Source organism: Gallus gallus, chromosome 1 (genome assembly GCF_016699485.2).
Source record: "Gallus gallus isolate bGalGal1 chromosome 1, bGalGal1.mat.broiler.GRCg7b, whole genome shotgun sequence".
Lineage (NCBI taxonomy): Eukaryota > Metazoa > Chordata > Aves > Galliformes > Phasianidae > Gallus > Gallus gallus.
In genome coordinates, this window is record NC_052532.1 from 171372772 (window position 1) to 171394373 (window position 21602).

The 21602-nt window shown below is 37.9% G+C and overlaps 1 long non-coding RNA gene across 1 annotated transcript in view; it reads right to left on the minus strand.

The window, feature by feature from the left end:
- LOC112531574 overlaps positions 1-16009 on the minus strand; it is a 29300-nt gene extending 13291 nt beyond the window's left edge. Inside the window, exon 1 of the long non-coding RNA XR_003073444.2 lies at positions 15744-16009. This is a non-coding gene — a long non-coding RNA (uncharacterized LOC112531574). The remainder of the gene's footprint in view (positions 1-15743) is intronic.
- Between the last annotated feature and the right edge of the window lie 5593 nt (positions 16010-21602).

A 21602-nucleotide genomic window follows, 5' to 3' on the forward strand; every position in this document is an offset into this window, starting at 1 on the left:
TTTCAAGGAAACAAGTGGATGTATGTCAACAACTCTGTTGTAAACTACAATTCATACCTTAAACCTCATGTCATTTGTTCCTCCCTAACAAATAGCATGCTGTGTGAGCCATGTTTCAAACTTTATCCTACATCCACAGCTCTTGATGATGCAAATCATTTCATTACTGTGTGTCATCACTTCACTTTGAAGATAAAATGATCACAATTGCAAGTATTGGACTGAAGTGAACCATCTAACAAAAGGTTCCTGTATTGTCAGAAGTAGTCGTTTCAAAGCATAACCACTGAAAATAAAACGTAGGCCTATTTCTGCATCTGAAATGAGCTCATATATAGCATTCAGGCTGAGAAGGAAATATGAATTTCTTACTCATTTTGTTTTTTCATTTGTTATCCTTTCATTTTTTTTCCCCTTGAACTGCTGATTCACCCCTCTATTCCCTTATTTCCCACACCTCTTGGTTTGCTTTCAACAATTTCAAATCTTTTTTTTTTTTTTTGCACAGTTCCCAACAATACAATGTTGTAGCACATACCTGTAGTTCCCACTTGTTTCAATTATGCTGTTAAGGTCATCTATTTAAGCTGGTTAATAAATCTCAAAGAGAGTAATTCTATCTTTCTGAGAAATTGTTTAAGTGATGAGATTGCTTCCTAGAGTGTCAGGAATTTGGAGACTCCAAAATTGTTTTGCTTTTGTTCTTTATGTTAGAAATAAAGAGATTTTATATACAAGTTCCTTAGAAAAACAAAACAAAATAACAACAACAACCTTCAAATATTTACAGGTTTAGTTCAGATTTAAATTCATCTAGAGGTGAAGTTCGTAGTCTAAACTAATGACCCAAAAGTCAACACAGAGATAGAGCAGCTCCAAAGTGTTATCTTACTAATCTTAGATGTTTATCTTAAGTTAGGATAAATAGTTCTATAGGATGCAAGTCCTTGTTAACTGCAGAGGATCACTTAATGTGTAGTATAGGTTAGATGGCTAATTTCAGTTGATGAAGTTCAGAGAAATGAATAGACTCTGAGTTTCTCCCTGTGCATTCCCCTGTTTCCCTCTCACTTCTCACAGTTGACTGCATCCTTAAAATCCATCATTTTCAGACAAACTTTCAGAATCTCAGCTGAATTTTTTTTCCCCTTGAAAAAACATTTGCTGGCCAACATGTATTTTTGTTAGCCACACACTGATGTCTCTTCTCAGAGAGACAATCTCATGTATGCAAAGGAAAAATACTCTTTTAGATACTCTACCATAACTCTGTAAGTGAGGAAAATACTGGTTCTTTACACTGTTTGTGAAATCTAAGGGCAGTTCAGAAACTATCTAGTAAGGTTACTGGGTTGAATTTTTCTGACAAGAGATTTCAGGAAACTGTGGTACAGCTGGAAAAAGCTGATAATCCAAGAGACCTCTTTTTAAAAAGCTGAGCTGGGTATTTCTCTTAGACCGTATCACAAAACCCAAACATTTAACACTAAAATTGACAAAAGCACTCCTTCATTTTTTCTTGAAAGGTTTCCAAAGAATGACTTCATCACCAATATTATATTTCACTACCTCATCATTTCATGCTTGCTCTGAAAGCAAAAACCATGTTTCACCATATGTTATTATCTGATGATATACTTAATAACTTACATGCAAGCTTGGTGCCTAATGTGAGATAAACACATACTTGCCTGGACGAGCTCTACTCATATGCCTGCTGGTGAATGGAATGCAGATGGCTCTCCTGGCTTCCCCCTGAAAGTCTGCAGCTCTCTAATCCATGCATTTCATCTCTTTACAAGAACTCACATGAGGCAGAGAAGATAAAATACACTGCCCTAAAAAACTGTGTACTTAAGATCATAAAATTCTGGAATCTTGAGGCTTGTTTCCTGAGTACCACATTGCTAGGAGGATACAGAGTAGAAGGTTGATGGGAAGAGCATCAACTGCAAGAGAAATATCTATTTTATGTTAGGACACTAGAAGAAATCCGAATAGTAATGACTAAGGAATGACTGAAAAGCAGGACATGATAAACAATTCAAAATATCTAAATATCACTAGTATCAAAAAAGGCAGAAGTACATGGAGATACAGAGGATAACAGAAAGTGACAGAAACATATAGGCAGACAGCTCTAGTATTCCTGTCAATAAGTTCTGCTCACATCTGGCTTGGCCTTTCCACGCCACAAAAATAGAATGAAAAACACACCCTGAAAATTGTATTAAATAATCTCGTTGATAAGTTTCTATAACACCATAATTCATGCAGATTTAATATTTGTGTGGTTGAAGATGACCTTTTGGAGACCTTTAGTGGAAGAATGAAGGGACAAACCACAACCATAACTATAAAAGACGACGAACCATGTAAAATACCGGAAGAGAAAGCCTATAGGATTTCCTGAGCACTATAGCTGCAATGTACTCTATTTTTTTCTGTGGTAGGAAGATGAACAGGCTGCTTTACCATGAAGAAAAAAGAACAGGAGGAACTTAAATAGTAGTTTAACTAATTTTGTTGAACGTATTTGAGTATTTCTATTGGATAGCAGGAAAACATCTTGTCTCCCAGAGCAGGGAAGTGTGAATCTGGCCATATAAATGCATTGCTCTAAGCATCTTCAGCCAGGGGGATAGTAACTAGTGAACACATTTAACCATGCTGCAGTAGAGTTGTCCTGTCAAGAATACAATTTCAGAATGAGATGGCATGAACGTTTGAAGTGCTGCAGAAAAGCAAAGAATCAAAACACCTGGGTGTAAGAAAACAATGTAAAAATGCAAACTTCTGTATCTTTTGTATTCTCAAAGAAGATAATATTTTTTCTACTACTTTGCAGAGCATTACTTTCAGAAAAAAAATTAAACCCTAAATGTTGTATGAATTCTAGCAGACTTGTTTTACACAACTGTTTTCTCTATACTTTCTGCAACTTTTAAACACCAACATCATTTTTAAAGAAAACTAACAAATCTTCACATGGCTCCCATCATCTCTCTCCTCACTCTGTGGCATGTGTAAGTAAGTCATCCCACCACTGCTAGTTAGTCCATGTTACCCCTAGTTACCCCTTCACATATCCCTAGATTTCAACAATCATATCAATTTCCCCACATTCTATAAATTCGATTTGCTTCTAGTATAGCTTATAAGAACTTCATGTTAGTTTGACTAGATGCAACTATATTTTGCCCTTCAGTGCTGTCCAGGACTGAGGCAGAGAAGAAGAGTAATAAAAGACATACTAGCTAGGATAGGCATCATTAATTAATTACAGTATGCATAAATAAATTATGTAATATCACATTTGCTAAAATGAGGAATTAAATTCTTATGGATAATAAATGTGTTGTTAGATGATGTTAAACTGATGTTAGGAGAGAATTCTACACTTACTAATCCTGAACAAATTGATTCATTTATAATGATTCACAAAAAATAATTGATCTGGGTTGAGTGAGACATGATACTTTTTATTCTATCTCTGGACACATTTCCAGAAGTCTGTTTAACACTACATCCTAACTAATAAAGGAGAGGTGATTCTCCACATTTACACTGTTTAATCTGTTAAATAAAATAAAAGTTTTCTACCCAAGCTCCTACACTGAGGTCTTTCAGGCCTTCCTACTTCAGCTTTTTGACAGCCTTTGATGCCACCTTCTGGTTTTAGTAAATATTAAGTGTAGACTGCCACCAGCCACATAAAGAAGCTGTCAAACTGGCATACACAAATCTTTACAAAATTTCTATGTTTGTTGCACATAAAAGGCAGTAGTGGGTTTCTAACTATTGATTGTTTTTTGTCATGTATTTTCCCCAGATTAGGAAGTGTCCATTTCGCATAGCAAACACAGACAACCCTCATGACTTCAAATCTGTGCAGCTCACATAAGACAGTTTATGAAGTCTTTAAACTTGACTTACCTAAATACGGAAATGTATATGTATGAAAAAATCTGTGGTTGTTCTTGAAGACAAGAGCATTCATGTACAAGAGATAACCATGCTGTAACGGCAAATGAGAATTGCTCTTCATGACTTTCTTCTGAAGATAACATTTAACAGAAGGCTGCTCCCTGTGCTGCACCATTTTGAATGTGACATTATGATAAAGAAGAGAATACGAAATCCATTCTGAAATTCATTGTATATTTTGTTTAAGGGCTGATCTTGCTTCTTTATACCTAATAATTTATCTACCTTGTGCTCTTAAAGAATGGGAAACTAATATTCAATGGAAAGTATGTTTCTTGTATATTATTGTTACATGTTTGCAAATTTACTTGTATTTTAAATTCCCTTACATGTGGGAAGAAGATGTAGGTGTGGTAAATCAGAATAAAGTCATTGTCCTACACCCACTGGGTGTCTGTTGTCCATTGCTTCTGCCTTGATGTTTTCACAGGGCTGTGTAGTAGTCTTGTTGTGCTCTTGATAGGGAACTTTATTCCTAATACCATGTGAATTAGATCAGAGGTATTCAACTATAATTTAGAAATGTAAAACCTTGCAATTCCTTTCCTCTTTTACTTGCCTTTTAGAAGCAAGCACACTTTCTCAGCCACAATTACACGGCTGCAGCCTTGGCACTGAGAATTAGCACTATAAAGAAGTAACAGGCTATTGCTTTTTCACTCCAGTCCCACAGGAGATGTTTTTGCCTTCCTTCACTACTACTATCTCCATATTTCTGCTCAACATCCCCCATCGCCCAAAAATCAGTCTGTTCTCTTGTTTCAAAGCTGTTGCTGGGTTGTGTTACTGTAGCTTGGGATTTGGGATGCAGTGTCTTCATAAATCACTAGTTTTATCATCCATGAACCAATCAGCATGCGCAGAGCATTCCCATGCTGCCTCCAGAATGTGTAATTCCTGTTGTATGAGCCCCACGGAGCGAACAGGAGTGTGTCCAGAACAAGCTGATTAGTCTGAACAGAAGGTGTGACTGGCTTGCTTTAAACAGGAAGGCTGAGGAAATGTCTTGGTCCTCAAACAGTATCTAGATGTTGGAGGGGAAAGTGTCAGTGGAGAACCCATGTGCTGGCTCTAAATCCACCCACACTTGGCTTGTGGTGTTCATTAGAAAACAGTATTAGAAAGAACAACAAGAAAGTTATAAAATACTATTTCTGCTGTGGGAGTACTGTACTGTACAACTATTTCTGTACCTGAAAGGAAAGATTTTTCCTTAAATGTGGGGAACTCTTTGTAATTAAATAATTATGCCAATTTAACTTAATTGCTTATCCAGTACTCCACAATATCCCTCGATGAGTTGGTTTCTAACTTGAGAGGAAGAAAGCAGTGCCAAATGACTTTTTGAAAATTTACATCCTTTAGGACATAATTCCAGTGTATTTTTCAACTCATGATGCATCTCCTAACTGTGCAGAGTGGGTATAAAATGTTGCTCAAATACAGATAGTTTTCTATAGAGTAAATGGAATAACCAGGTGGGCAGAGAGAAGGGCTCTGGAAATGTCCTGAAGAGCAAACATGCAGAGCTGTACTGCTGACATCTACAAAATGAAATGTGAAAAGCACTCAGTGCTATGTATTACTGAGAGGCATGCTGACACTAATATGGGATGTCTTTTCTTGTGGAGCATATTTTCCTTTGGAATCCTATGAATTCCTCAAAGATTTTTGTTAGAAAATATATTTTCTGATATTTCTAAGCACCAAATATAGAAGTAGTAGAAAATACATGATATAAAAGTAGAAAAAAAAAGTATTTTATACGAGGTCTAAGTCCTTCAGAAACACCTGCTCATAACAAAATTTCAAAGCAACCAGGGTGTTATGGGAGTCATCAGCTGCAAATCCAGTTGCCAAATGTTTCAATTACTGGCTCTCAGCCCCTCTGATACTTCCTGGTGCTGTGAGGGGGCTAGAGGAGTTCTTCCCACAGGGCTGAGCTCTTGGCTGAATATAGCTGAGGAGAGGTTGGGTAATGATGAAGTGAATGTCAACTGTTAGTATCACTTCTTCATTGCTTTTCACCAATAAAATTTGGGGGCTTTAAAGTCTAAAGATAGAACGTGGCATACCCACATTCTGACAAATAAAACAGAGATCAAGAAATCTCATAGTTAACAGAGGAAGTTAACATATTACTTCAAAATAGGCATGATGAATATCACAACGAATTGTCACATTTGTTCTCACGGTAATGTCTCGATTAGAATTTTTTTTTTTCTACTCAATTTTTGAGTCAAGACTATCATGAAATATTCACCTTTCTGTGATGAAACTGTTATAAAGTTTTACGTACTTAATATCATGTTTTTTATGTTCCTACTTTAATAACACCTGCAACCATACACCAGATTTCTTAAGTTGTTAGTGAGAGTGAGGATACTCTGATAAAAAACTACGAGACAAAACTTGATATACATTTCATGCCATCCATTCTGCCCCTCTACTCTGGTTTCTTGAAACTTCACCCGGGGTACTGCATCCAGCTCTGGGGACCCCAACACAAGATGGTCATGGAGCTGTTGGAGCAAGTCCAGTGTAGAACCATGACGATGATCAAGGGGCTGGAGCACCTCCCTTATGAGGATAGGCTGAGAGAGTGAGGCTCTTTGGCCTGGAGAAGAGAAGGCTCTGATGAGACATTATAGCGGCCTTCCATTGACTGAAGGGGACCTACAGGAAAGTCAGGGAGGGACTTTTTATAAGGGCATGTAGTAACACTGGAACAGGTTGCCCAAAGAGGTTACAGATGCTCCCAACCCTGGACTTGTTCAAGGCCAGGCTGGATAGGGCTTTGAGCAACCTGGTCTAGAGGGAGGTATCCTTACCTATAGCAGGGGGTTGGAACTAAATGATCTTCCAACCCAAACCATTCTTTGATTCAATGTTCTTAGTGTAGTGTTGAAGGGTCCAAAATATGCTTGAAACCAAAATATCCTTGGAACCAATTGGGTTGCTCCAGAAGCAGTTGAGTGCCATTCATATGATCAGTGAGATACTTTCAGTTTAAGAGGGAGTAGGATGCTGCCAATATTTGTTTTCCTATTGCTGCTCTCCTATAGATAGGATGTCTCCAGCTGGAGAATCATGTCTTAATAGACAAGACATGTGCCACATCAGTATAGGACATAGCTTGACATTGGTTAACTGCTCTCTCTCCACTGCAGCATAAAAAACTGCAGTTTGTCTTGTATTTTTCAGGTATCTTTTTAAGGTAAAAGCACAGCACATTAATCCTTTTTCTGCTGCATTACAGCTCTCAGATTAGACTGTCATGTTTGAATGCTGACAGAAATAGAACTTCCTGCTGAACAGTGTTTGCAAACAAGCTAGAACAGCCTCATGCTAGCTCTTCTTCAGCAATTCGTCATTTCCAAATGAGCCATTGCCTTCTTACATCTTAGTTTTATCAGCACTTTCAGATGGGACCGCAAATTGTACTTGCTTCTGGCTGAGAACATTTGAAAGCAAATGCACAAGGACAAAGGAAATATCAGCACAGACTCTGATGGCTGCATGAGAGTGACATCTTTTCCATGAGTGGCGAGCAGACATGCAATCCACTGGTTGCCCTCCACACTGGACAGATGACAGTTCTGATTCTGATGTCCAAGGTAGTAAGTTCTGGTACTCATGAACAGCATAGTGAGGAGTCATTTGGGACAGTTAATTATTTTGATAACATAACATCCATATACACCTGAACTGCCGTGATATCAGTGTGGGTTTAGGTACTTAAATATCTCTGCATCAAGTAATTTAGGCCTATTAGAAAGGATAAATTACTACTTTACCACGAAGCAAGGATTACAGTATGATTTGGTACATCTCTAAAAATTATTGCTTTGTAAATGGCTGAGAAAGTTCAAGCAATGTCCCAGTATTATGGTGCCTAGAAATTTATGAAAAAAATGCTACTTGTAGTGAAAGTCTAGTGAGGAAATACCACTCTGAAAGTGGTTATTAGTAGCACAGGGAGGATACCATCTGAAGAAAAATTATTAGCTATACATGTCAGATGAGCAAGTCACATTAACACCCTAAACCTATTCTCATATTCCAGTCTGGAATGCTCCCAACATCACATGAAAAGTAAGAACCAAAGGAAACATGTATTGATAAGAGAAATGGTCTTTTATTACTGGCTTTACTTGAAGGTTAAACAGGCTTTACATTACATTCGAATCTGGTATTACAAAAGAAATAACCAGTCATGCAAAGGCCTAATTTAGTCTACAAATCTTCCATTCACAATGGAAACATTCCACCCCTTGTTTCTCTGCAACCTGAGACACGTGTGATGGTGTCTCAGAAGTTACATTCTTCTTGAAGAAGGCACAACTTTTAAAACTTGGTATATGCTTTGACAAAAGAAGAAATTCAAATATATGAAAAATGGATTCCACAGAATTGGAAAACCTTGAAACTGTTGTCTTTGTCTTGTAACAGTCTTTGCCCAAAAATAGGATGGGTTACAGTAAGAGGTTATGGCAGTGCATGACAGCAGCAGGAGTGATAAAAGATTTCACTAACTATCTGTCAAATAATGAACATTTTTGTCAATATAATGTGGTAACTGAATAATTCCACTGGAAACATCAGTAATCAAAGCGTAACTCATTTTGACAATACCTCCAAAACAGTAAATGTGTTGGACAATACTGTATATGCAAAGTATGATTAATTGCAACAAAGTCACACATCTATGGTAATGTAATGTATATCGAAGTAAATGTAGGCTGAAACCAAAGAACAATCTTGGCACCTTGGCTAGAAATTAATTTACTTTAAGTGACACTTCAGTAAAGTTCTGTAAAGAAATTATTTTAGTTTTGTTCCTTTTACAATGAAATCTTCGACGTGTCCATATTTATGTAATTCTATCTTTTTTTTTTTTAAAAAAAAAAGAACATTTTTGTGAATTTAGATGAAAAGAAAAGCATTAAAAGCTGTTAGGTGGCTTTTAGTAGCAATTCAATACATACTATTATGCTATTCTGATTTGAAGACTAAATACTCCTTGCAGTGGTATGAACTGACCTCACCTTGACACTTTCAGAGAAGCCAGTACTGCTTTACTAAGTTAAACAAGGTGCTTTTGAAAAAGGCTATGCTTTTCTTCAAGTTTCAAAAATGGCTGAATATAGAGAACCTACACACGATTAAGAGGAATTGCCTTAGGAGCTGTTCAGCAATATGGTAATCTGGGCAAAAAAATTGTGATCTTACTCTTAATTCCCATGCCACATTTGGACTTAGACTTCAGAAGGAAACTATGATGTGGTCATTTATGGGAATAACTGCATTGTCTTGGGGAGATTTCTTGTTGCTGCAATTAACACTGAGGCATCATTTGCAAGGATTTGCCTCATGCTGGTATCAAAAAATTATCAAAACTTTACAGCATCTTCTTTCCAAGTAGATTAAAAGTGTTGATTAACAAGCAGGCCTTCATTTTGTTGGTTAAAAGTGTCTTATTTTTCCAGTATCTCAGCAGATATAATAGTAACTCAGTTTAGAGCTGCGTGTTAGACTCAGGGTGCAGGTTCATGACCAATGTCAGTGAGTCACAGACTAAAAGGGCAGTGAAAGGGCTCTTTCCTCCCCTCCTCTGCTCTGTGATTGTGCCCCTTTTCATTTCAGCTGCAGCAGTGCGTGGCTGCACAGCCAGGAGGTCAACTTGCTTTCCTCTCCTAGGGACTTTTCTGCAGGATTAGCACTCTGATCTAGCTCCCTGCATCCAGCAGCACCATCATGAGTGTTAACACAAAGGAGTCAACAGCGTTATACAGCTTCTTGCAGCAACATTGTGTTTTCCATCATCAGACATACGACAGACCAATGTAGTCCAACATTTCCAATGTTATAGGGTTTCATTCTTAAGATCTAGGTTTAGAAAAACACTGAAGACTGGTAGCAATGACTATGCACATATAAAATGCCAGAGAAAGGAGTGCTACATGCTGTAGTAATAGCATGAACTGTAATTTAGGATGAACTTCCTCCACACTGCTGCCTGGAAATGCCTGTCACCAACTCAAGCATCCTAGCATGACTGAGACAGATAGAAAATCACGATATCCACTTCCAGTGGCTTAGTCAACACCTGTGATCTCATCTCCAGTGTACTGTTTGCAAAGGTAGAACTAAATCCAGGTCTGCAAATCCTCACATCAGCTTCTGATGCAAGTGTGGGTGAAAGAAAGTTACATAGAAAGTGCTTATTGCAGCCTCAAAAGAGGCTTGTACCAAAAACAAAGCACAAAAATAATATCAGAGATGAGCAGCTATGTGTAACACAGGTGCACATCTTGGAAAAATTCTGGATTAACAAACTAAAATTTATCATGAGAGAATTTTTTGCTCCTTGTTATATGCTGTGAGAGTGCAGGTTTCAAAGCTCGCATCCCTGGACTGATGCCCAGAATGCAGAACAGACCAGAATTATGACTTGAACACTTCTGCTCAACATTTTCTGTCCAGAATGTGTAGAATGCAGAAAACATGATGTTGTCCCACTTTTGTTAGTCTCCAGATGCTGCAGTAAGGGAGGTGATGTTGAAATCAAACAATTTACCCTAGAGATGCTGGATTAGGCTGGTCTCCTATCATGATGGAAATCTGTGTCCTGAACTACACAGGACTTGGTACAGACCAACTCAACCTCCTCCTTCATATGCACATGATTTCCCCACCCTCAAAAGAGCAACCTCAATACTTTAAATTCCAAACAAAATTGACATCCTCTTTGGCACAAATGTGATTCTCCAAAGTAGATCTCTCCAACATGCAACGAAGGATGAACTTTGTATCTCAGGGACAGAAATAGCTCTTAATATTGAGAGGAACAATCTTCTCATGAAGAAGATTTCCGACATTCATCTCTGCAGCAACCAGCTGGGTTATGACCTATGACTTCATGTTTAGCATGTGCTAAAAGATTAAAAGCTGTTGTCCACATTCTGTACATCACTTTACTGAAAGTATTTTTCTAAGAAACTAGAAGATATATTGCATGAAACAATTCCATTCAAACATGAATGGAAGATTCACATTAGGTGTAAGGGCTTTAAGGGAGCTTTAAAATCAAAATTTTCAGTTGCATATTATTTTCTGTTACATACGTTGGATGAATTTGTGCTATACTAATTTATATGAGTGACTTTTATGGGGAAAAAGTAATCAAACTCCTCAGAGGTGACAGCTTTTTCTTCCTTGGAAAGAGAATTCTTAAGTGCAGGAGTGCCCCAGGCTGTTCAGTCCCTGTTACAATCAGAAAATCACTGTCTGTGACAAAGGCAGTACAGGCACACAGCAGGGACAGATCATTTGGTGTACAGCTTTCATTTGCTCTTGTAGTAGAATTTTGTGGCAGACAAGTGCTGGAGGGTAAGAAATCTTTGCTACTTATTATGTTCTTAAATGGTCTATATATATAAGTTTTTAGTGGAAGGTTGTTAGTTAGAGTAGTATGGTTAGGTTACGGTTGTACTCGATGATCTTTAAGGTCTTTTCCAACCTGAGCAATTCTATGATTCTATGACTCTATGTTTTTCTTATATCTTGAATTATATCAGTTCAATTCAGTGCTCTTTGTGCAGACAGAGGCACTAATTTTGCTGTGGGCCTGGTTTGGTTACGCCATCTTAGGTACATCTTTCTGAAGAGACTTCTTCAAAATTACCAGCAGAAGAGGTGACAGGAAGATACCTTGACTTCTCTCTGAGACAGATAGGACCACTTTAAAAGCTTTTATCTATTAATCTCGTCTTTGGATCTCGTCGTCTCTGATGGTCTTTTTCCCTGAGACATGACCTCCCTTGTGACCTAGTAAAAGTCTCCATAAATCAGAAATGTCACAATTTGAAACTGCTGCAAATCAACTCTGAAGATTCAAAAGCACATATTTGATCAAAAGGAACAGAATAGTTAGATCTTACAGTGATAAGCCATCACATCCCAGTTTTCAGATACAGTCTGTGTAAATACTCCTCATCTATAGAACAAAGGGCTGTGTTAGTGATAGTAATAGGTGGCTGAAATCCAACACCCAGGCAAGGTTTTTTTCTTCTCATTCTCCCAGCACTGATTAGTTGGTGTGCATTCCTGTACAATCAGTGTGGAAGATTTAAATTACACAGTATTTGCTAAACCCGACACTTGGCCAAAGTAGTACTTAATAGAACTAATACAAGGACTAGGGATCAAATGACAGAGTCTTGCTGAAGTGTCATTATCTTTTTGATGAGTGACAATTTAAGCCTCACTTTGCTGCTGGTTCCTTTTGAAGGACTAGGGCTCCAGAAACATAGTTCATAACTTGACCATATCCTAAGAACTATTAGTTAATTGTTCATGTAAGCATGAGATTGCTAAATATCACTCCCCTCCAAGATAAATGCAAAGTAAGGCTCCATTCCTTTGATGTAAGGAAGTGTGTGTCTCACAGAGAAAGATAATGCTGCAATTACATGGTGATAAGGAAAGGTCACCAGTGAAGACTCCATGTAATGTATAGGAATATGTTTTATTTAAAAAGAATTATTTTGTGGAAATAAACATTTTGATTCTGAAGAAAAGATTGGCAATCAGAGGCAAACGTGACAAATGAAAGTTTATAATACTGCCCTTTGTTTTGTCTTCAAGAATAGAGAAATAATTAGCTTATGATCAGTCAAGGCGTAAGAACATTTTGTAGTTCTCTACCACTTATATTTGTTGATTAGTGCCTGCCTTTGGCAGATGACTTCCAGACATAGGTTAGTGCTATAAGTATGGAGACATAGAATATTACTCTGTAATCTTCAGCCATTCAAATGTTTTCTAGCCTAAAATCACATGCAGTGCTAGAACTGAGTCAGAGTAGGCATAGCTGAATCTTGACAGCAGGGTACTTGCTAAGTTGCAGCAGGAATAAAGTTTGGCCATTCAATAAATGATACACTTCTGACTATCTGACTAGCTACTACAGATAAAGATGGAGTTGTGGTTAATAGTGTTTTGGTTGGCTGTTTGTTTGGTGGTTTTTGGTTAGTTTTCTGCTTTTTTGATTTGCTGTTGTTGTTGTTGTTGTTGGTAGCCTGACTGTGGTTTCAAAAGAGCCACTAGAATGGAAAAACATTTGTCAAGTCAGAGATAGTACTCTGGCCAAACCCCAGCTATCTCCCTTTCTTTCTGGAGGTGCAAGAGCAGTGAGTTAGAAGAAGAGGTAGAGAAAAACTGTAAATGAAATCAATGCGCATCTTTTTTTTCTTTTTTTTTTTTTAATGCCTTACAAATGACAGCATGGCAAATTTACAGCATGAGGAGTTCCTCATATCTGCAGTACAACTTCAACACCCTCTTTTATCTCAGTTGCTCAAATTTGGCATTGCTCTGATCTCCCTGGAAAGCTGAGAACAGGCTGTCGTTTGCATCCACCACCTCCTGTCATCAGCACAGTTTTGTAGACTCCTACTGGCCTGTCAAGGAGCTGTCTGCATCTTAACTTCAAGATGAAAATCTATCATGGAGAACTGATATCTTTATAACCCTGCATAACTGGATGGCCAACTTAATTGGATCATTGTCTTTAAGCTGTTCCTCATAGCAGTGCTGGTAGAGGGAAAAAAAGAGGCACTGCTTTGCCCTTTCAATCTCAAGCCACAAAGACAATTCTATGACATTTTAAAGAGTGCATATGCAAACCTAAAATAATATGCAAACTGCTCTGTCTCCTGCCCCATTGCAGAGCATAGGCAATCAATATGAAAGCTCTTTCAGTTTGTTTCCCTAACTTAATTTCAGTGGTGCAGCCCCTTTTTTAAGAGTGTGAACTCAGACCATCTTTACTCATTCAAAAGACATTTCAACAGCATGGAGAGATACTTCCCTCTGCTGGTCATATTTATAAACCAGTGTGCTCTTCAGGCAAAATAGATGTTAAAAAATAAACAAGTTGTCTTCTTTTGTGCTTGGCCTTCCAGAGTTCAGGTAGATAGTCACAGCATCTAGCCTTGTGCGTCTAAGTTTAGGTGTTACTAAGTACCTCTGGAAGCATCTACCGTTGTCTAAGGTATAAGGACAGGCTCCTTGACACTAATTATAGCAATTAGATCCCTCATTTAGGTAGATTAAGCACCATCCTATAGCTCCAGAATACTTCTGTTGGTAGTCAGCACAGTAAGATAGACCAAACCTATGTCAGAAGGAATTAACAATTTTATTGGTTTACATAGAATCACAGAATCAAAGAATGGCTTGGGTTGGAAGGGACCTCAAGGATCATCAAGTTCCAACACCCCTGCCACAGGCAGGGTCACCAACCTCCAGATCTGGTATTAGATCAGGTTGCCCAGGGCCCCATCCAACCTGAACTTGGGCACCTCCAGGGATGGGGTATCCACAACCTCTCTGGGCAGCCTGTTTCAACACCTCACCACTCTCTTTGTAAAGAACTTCCCCCTGACATCCAATCTAAACCTACCCTCCCTGAGCTTAAAACCATTCTCCCTTGTCCTATCACTGTCTAACCGTGTAAAAAATTGTTTCCCCTCCTTTTTATAATCCTCTTTTAAATACTGGAAGGCTGCAATGAGGTCTCCACAGAGCCTTCTCTTCTCCAAGCTGAACAAGCCCAGCTCCCTCAGCCTGTCTTGGGGGTGCTGCTTCAGCTCTCTGATCACCTTTGTGGCTTTCCTCTGGATGCGCTACAAAAGCTCCACACCCTTCCTGTGTTGAGAGCCCCAGATCTGGAAGCACTACTGCAGATGGGGCTTCACGAAGGCAGAGTAGAATGGAACAATCACCTCCCTTATCCTTCTGGCCACCCCTCTTCTGATGGAGCCCAGAAAAAGGGGGCATTAGTAGCAAACATAAGGTGAACTTCGGACTTACTTCAGAAACATAATCCTCTGTGCTCAAGATTACTATGTGGAGGGAAATATTATGGAACTGAACCATGTCACCAGGTTATGTGTTATTAGGCTATGTTTTGGACTATTTGCAACTGATTGTTGGAAAATTATGTCTATGTATTCCTGATGAGCCTCCAGTTTATTTAATAAGCATTCACTTCACAGGTATATTATGAAGGGACAGATTAGCAGCTTAGTCAGTTGTTAAAAATGTATTTTTACTTGAATAGCAATTATTTGCATTCTGACGGAAAATGGTGAGAAAAAGTAAAATTATTTGCAAGCAAGCAGCTGGTTAAGAACAGAAATGAGCTGAATGAGTTTTCAGATCAATGTCTAATTTTTGCATATTTTATTGGTAATCAGTTTTATTATATTAGACTTGGCTTTCAGGTTTTGTTTAATTATGGTACACTCAGGAATGTAATTTTTCCCACTGATTTTAAAAGACTATTTCTCATCTCAATATCACCTCCATCTCCTAGGTTCCTTAAATAATTGACCTACAGTTCTGCTAGATCTTCACTGATTCTCTTCCCCATGGGTTGCTTCTGTCCGTAAATTCTGGTTCTTTAACATAATCACATCAGAAATGCAATTCCTTCTTTGTCTTGGACAGTAGCAGATTGGCTTTGTTCCTTTGTGTCTGTTTGTTGGCAACTGTGTCAGTGTTCAGGGTTTACCACTTTTGTCTCTCTGTAATCACAGTTAAAATGTATTTTAACTCAAATTTATTAATTGTCATTCACCTATACCCTTATTACATGATAACATGAAATAGAAACAAGATGGTAGAAGTCTTATTCACTGAAATTTTACTTCATTTTAGTGAATAATTAAGTAGTCTTGTAGACTTACCTGCTAAATCTCATATGTTCTTGATACATCCTCTCTGAAGAGCAAAAGATGTACGATTCCCTAGCTATTTAGGAAAATTGTGTTCCCCAAGAACATTACTGAATTAAAATAGAGGAGGAGATATATTCACTTGCATCTTCACAACAGGTGAAAGAAATCTGTGGGGTGATGTTTAGAGCTAGTTTTAGAGGCACGTAATTCCAACCAGATTTTGCTAAGCACATTTGCAAAAACGAAGTCAGGAGAACAATCCCTTCTAAGTTCTCCTTTTTTCACCATATTCTTGCATATTAACAGATCCTTGTCATAATCTTTTTATAGATGTTCACAATTCACGTGCAGAGATCTGGGAGTCTGTAAATGACGTAGAAAAAAAATTGAAGCTTTACTGCCAGGTATGCAAACATATTGTAATTTTCATCTCAGTAACAACTACAAACCCCAGCAAAGAAGACAGATTAGAAATTACTTGCCATTATAAATTGTAAAGAAAGGTAGATTCTCTCTCTTGCAGAACAGTAATAATCTCTCTCTGCTCTCACAAAGTTTATCAAATTAGATTCAATTAAATTCCTTACCTTCCCTTTCTGAACTATTCAGAAATCTAAATACTTCAGCTAAGGTACAACTTGAGTGTTTAGGAGCAAGTACAAAGAAAAAAAATGATTTTTTTTCTCAGAGTTCAGATATATTATATCCAATTATACAGAAGACCTTACAGAAAACCTACCAAGACCTTTGTAGAAATTAGAGATGTTCAAAGCATTTTATACCAAAATAAACTGGCACTTTAGAACTATACAAAAAATGCAAGATCTGTAGAAAGTTAATTTCCGTGAAGTTTTTCAAATTATTTTCTTGGCGACGTCACAAAAAGTCCTCTACTTATTCCACTACTTTGGGAGAGACTTAGGCTTATGCTTTACAAGTTTTTCTGAATATTTTGGTTAAAAGTCCAAGTCTGTGATTTGACAGAATGTAGCAAATACAGGAATTCTTCAGTTTCAGATATTTTTTGTTTAATGAAAGCAAAAAGGCATTACAGAACAAGGCATGACAGCGTTCAAAACAAATAAACGAAGATTAAAAGTGACAAGAACAACTCTGGAAACTAAATTTGCAAATTATCTGACATATACTATTACACTTCATTAACGCATATCAAGAGCACTGTGCCTTTGTTCTTTTTATGTCTTAGGAAGGATATAAAAAGAAAGCAGAGATCAGACTTAATTATCACCTTTTCATGTTCAAACTCATTAGCATTTGTACATGCCCACATAGTTCCTGTTTTGTAACAGAAACGCTTGAGATGTGATAACATCCTGGAGGTCATAGTGCCTCTAAACAAGTCTAAATGAAATCTAGATGATAATTACTTTTATTCTGGTTTAAGCTGTTGGCATTAATAGGCCTGGAAATTGGTATTGAATATTCACACTATTAATGCATGTGTATGCCGGTATTAGTTTGGAACTTAACAGTTTAAAAAATACCACTGAGTAGTAATTTTGTGTGAATTTTTAAGGTATTTTATTAGTGAGGAGGTAGACCCGAATTCCCCTTAGAGCTTGTTAGGAAATTGAAGGAATGGGTCCGCTCTGCAAGGGAAAGTGAGGGGTCTGAAGCAGTGAGGCAGGCAGGGCAGAGGTCCTCTAAAGGCCATGTCCCTTGGAACTCAAACAAGAGGAGCACAGGGTCCGAATGAAGTTCCTCTCAGCTTTTTCCCAGTGGTTGGACACAGGGTCACAACCACACTGTGCCAGAGATGGTCATGAGCACCTGTGGCCAAAGCCATGGAGGAGGGAATACTGCACAGCCTGCATCTGGGGCTCTGACATGGCCCTCCTCAGCCCCACAGAACCATCTGCAAGCTTGGACCCTGGACTCAGGTTGTCAGTGAGAAAGTTTAGACCATTCAGACTAGGAGTAGTTACAGAAGTAAGAGACTTCAAGGAATATGAAAATCCTTTGCATTTGCCTTCTCTCCTGTGAGGACGAAGAAGACATCCACACTTGGGTTACATATTCAAAACTTTCACTTTAAGTATGAGTGTACAATTCTACTTTCTTTCAAAATTGAAGCAGAACTCATTAATTATCTTCAGTTATGTGGACAATTTAGTTCCTTCTAAGATTGAGGCAATCCTAGGCATGTCCAGACATATAATACTGATATCTTCAGAACTGCAGAATTGGAGGCATTTCTGAGCTCCAGAGAAGCTAGGAAATAATACTAAATATCATAGATTTAGACTGGGTTGACTTTAGGATTGTAAATTTCATCTCATTCCCATAAAAGTCATCTGATGAATCCAAGAAAGCATGATACAAACCATAGGATGATGGGTCATTACAGAAAGAATTTTTTTAAAGCTAACTTGCATCTCTATAGCAAACAAAGGGAGGGAGATAACTGATGTTCATAGATCAGAATAAAGTTCTATCTCTGTAGGACACTACTTATTCTTACTTTTCTTAACAGAAAGAACACAAGTGACCCTGGATCCAGACACTGAATGAAAGTGCAGTGAATTGGCCTATGGTGGCTGAACTGTATGTGTCTTGGTATCAGTGTAGGTAGAGGATGTTCAGTATCAAAGGCTGAGAGAGATATTTGATTTAAGGCAATAACTTCATGTTGTGTATCAACATAATTTTTCATGCATTACTGAAAAGAAGCACACATTCCTAAACTCCAAATATCCGTGTATGCATTATTAGATTTAAAATATTCAGTCCCCTGATGCTTCATTTTGTCTACAGATGCACATCCTGCTAATTGTGTGTGGTATGCAAGCTCCCCATTTAGTGTCAGTTTCACAGACATACTGATTAGAAAGTCATTTACTCATGCTTTTACTCCATGGCCTGTGAATGTGCATTAATGCTTTGGGCAATGATAATATTCTTGTTTTCCTCTCAACAACAGCTCCTCTCTTGCTAAAATGTGTGCCTGGGGTTCAATTCTGCATTGACTCCAGATGCAGAATCCTAATCTGTGGGAACAGCAATAACATCTCACCTTAGTAAAATACAGGAATGGCTTAATTAAGGAGTTAGTTATTTAGGCCATGTTTTCTGTCACAAAACACAATTTTGTGATCTACTTTGTAGGTGTTCTACACAAGGCTTTTTCAAAGGGGTTTGATTTTTAAAGAAGATGGAAGAAAACTGTGCAAGGCCTCTTGAAAGAAATATTTGAAAACTCTGTGAATATAAGAAACAAAAGGGACGGCATTAAATCTGCATCCATAAATGCATTATCAGTCTCTCAGTGCCTTCCTTTTCTTCCATAACGACTTCTACTAATGCTGTACATTTAAACCAGAATCTCACAGAAATGGGTCTAAACATAAACTGAATAAAATCTTTACTATTGGATGAGTATTGCTACAGACATCGGTTTTATAAAACTGCTTTCTAAAAATAATAATAATAAAAAAATAAAAAATTGTATGAGACCAGTTTCAAGGCACTACACCAGTAAATACAAAGTTTAGGTATCTGTATACTGGTAACAAAGTGACATAAAGTACCTTAAGTGGGAATAAAAATGCAGGAGCTTGATATTGAGGAAAAGTGCATTTTCTGTTTCCAGAACTTGAGCACAAAGTTTCAGTGTTCAAGCAAGGCTTCTTTTCAACAGGCTTCTATTGTTATCCCATCAAATGAGTTGAAATCAAAATTAAATTTGGGCTTTCGAAAGTCTAATTCCTGTTGATAGTTTATCAAGGTCAGGAATAGGCAAATATCCTCATTTTTATTATTTTTAAAATTTTTATTCTTATTTTATTTTATTTATTTATTTTTTTGCCTGACAGATTTCCTGTCTCTGGGGAAAGAAATAAGGTTACTGATGTTTCTTTTTCCAAGACAGATTAGATATAGCTTTAACCCTTCTTCTTAGGTATTTATGGAGCATTTTATTTTATTTTAGTTTTTGCAAGTCTATGAAAATCATACTTCTCACCAGCTTTGTCATCAGCAAGAATCCATCAACTTTTGTTAGAAATACAGATGAGTCAAATTTCCTCTTTAGTGTGCATATAGCACATGTGATTTGAAGATCAGTTTGTGGCGATGGTTCTGAAGCAAGCAGTGATCATAATTATGATTACTTTGTAATGACTAGAGGAAGAGAATCTGCTCATAATGAAGTAGGTATCATTTAAAAATGACTGAATATAACAGAAACTTTAATTCCCCTAATGTCAATCGAAATTGAAATTACTGCTCTCTGTCAGTACTGGCTGATATATTCACCGTCATTGCAGAAAGGAAGACAAATGACATGCTGTGGGGCTACTGCAGACAACTGCATAATCAGTGGAGATAAAACTGTCTAAAACTTTTTAAATGGATTTATATCTTATGAAGATTACTACATTTTAAAATACATTTTACAGACTGGAAGGAGCAATCCTTCTCAAGCAATCCTTGAAACCACCGAGTAGCCCTGCAGAGAAGGACCTGGGGCTCCTGGTGGATGAAAAACTTAACATGAGCCAGCCGTGTGCTCTTGCAGCTCGGAAAGCAAATGGTATCCTGGACTCCATCATGAGAGGGGTGGCCAGCAGGGACAGGGAGGTGATTGTCCCTCTCTACTCTGCTTTCTTGAGGTCCCATCTGGACAACTGCATCCGGGTCTGGGGCCCTCAGTACAAGAAAGACATGGAGATGTTGGAGAGGGTCCAGAGGAGGGTCACAAAGATGATCAGAAGGCTGGAGCACCTCCCCTACGAAGACAGGCTGAGGGAGCTGGGCTTGTTCAGCCTGGAGAAAAGAAGGCTGGGGGGTGATCTCATTGCAGTCTTCCAGTACCTAAAGTGTACCTACAAACAGGAGGGGAGTCAACTATTTGAAATGGTAGATAATGGCAGAACAAGGGGAAATGATTTTAAGTTGAAAGAGGGAAGATTTAGGTTGGATATCAGCAGGAGGTTCTTTACAGGGAGAGTGGTGAGGTGCTGGCACAGGCTGTCCAGAGAGGCTGTGGATGCCCTGTCCCTGGAGGTGTTCAAGGCCAGGTCGGATGGGGCCATGGGCAGCCTGGTCTAGTATTAAATGGGGAGGTTGTTGGCCCTGCCTGTGGTGGGGGGGTTGGAGCTTCATGTTCCTTGAGGTTCCTTCTAACCCAAGCCATTCTATGATTCTATGATTCTGTGATAAAAAGTGGTTGATTATTTGCCATTTAAGGCAAGCATAAACAATGTCAGTTCAGATTTCTGTGTTGTCTGCTTAGAAATGGATCCACTTCCTTCTGATGTAAGGAGTGAGACCATTTACTGGGTTAACAGAGATGGAGTTATGCCTTTCAAGGAACACTTGAACTGTTACACACTTCTTCTAGGACAGCAAACTTATCGCAGGCAGTCACTGCCATAACAATTTCTCTGTCAGAAGAAAAATGCAAATCTTCCTTTTCCTAGTTTAATTAAGAGAAAATGGCCAGCAGTATGAATGCGCATATATAACCTATATTAAAAATGAATGAAAATGTTCTTTTATTTATTTACTTATTTATTTATTGCAGTTACAAAGGTAATCAACATTCTTAAGCAGTATATTATGGTTTTGTAATACAATAATACATTTCCAGTGAAAATCTAGGAAAGTTAATTCCTGTAGTAGTAAATTGTAAGATTTTTTTCTTGATCTCTTTTTAATTAAGGCCAAAATAGTTGGAGATCTCAACAACAGCATATTCCTTTGCTTTGATTCAAACACATATTCACAAGGAGGCAGACTGAAACTGTTTTAAAAGGGAGTAACTCTATAACAAGACTTTAAAAGCCCTTCTGTGTAACAAGAGACAGCCTCAGAAAAAAGCAGGGCGGCCTGAACACAGCTCATTTC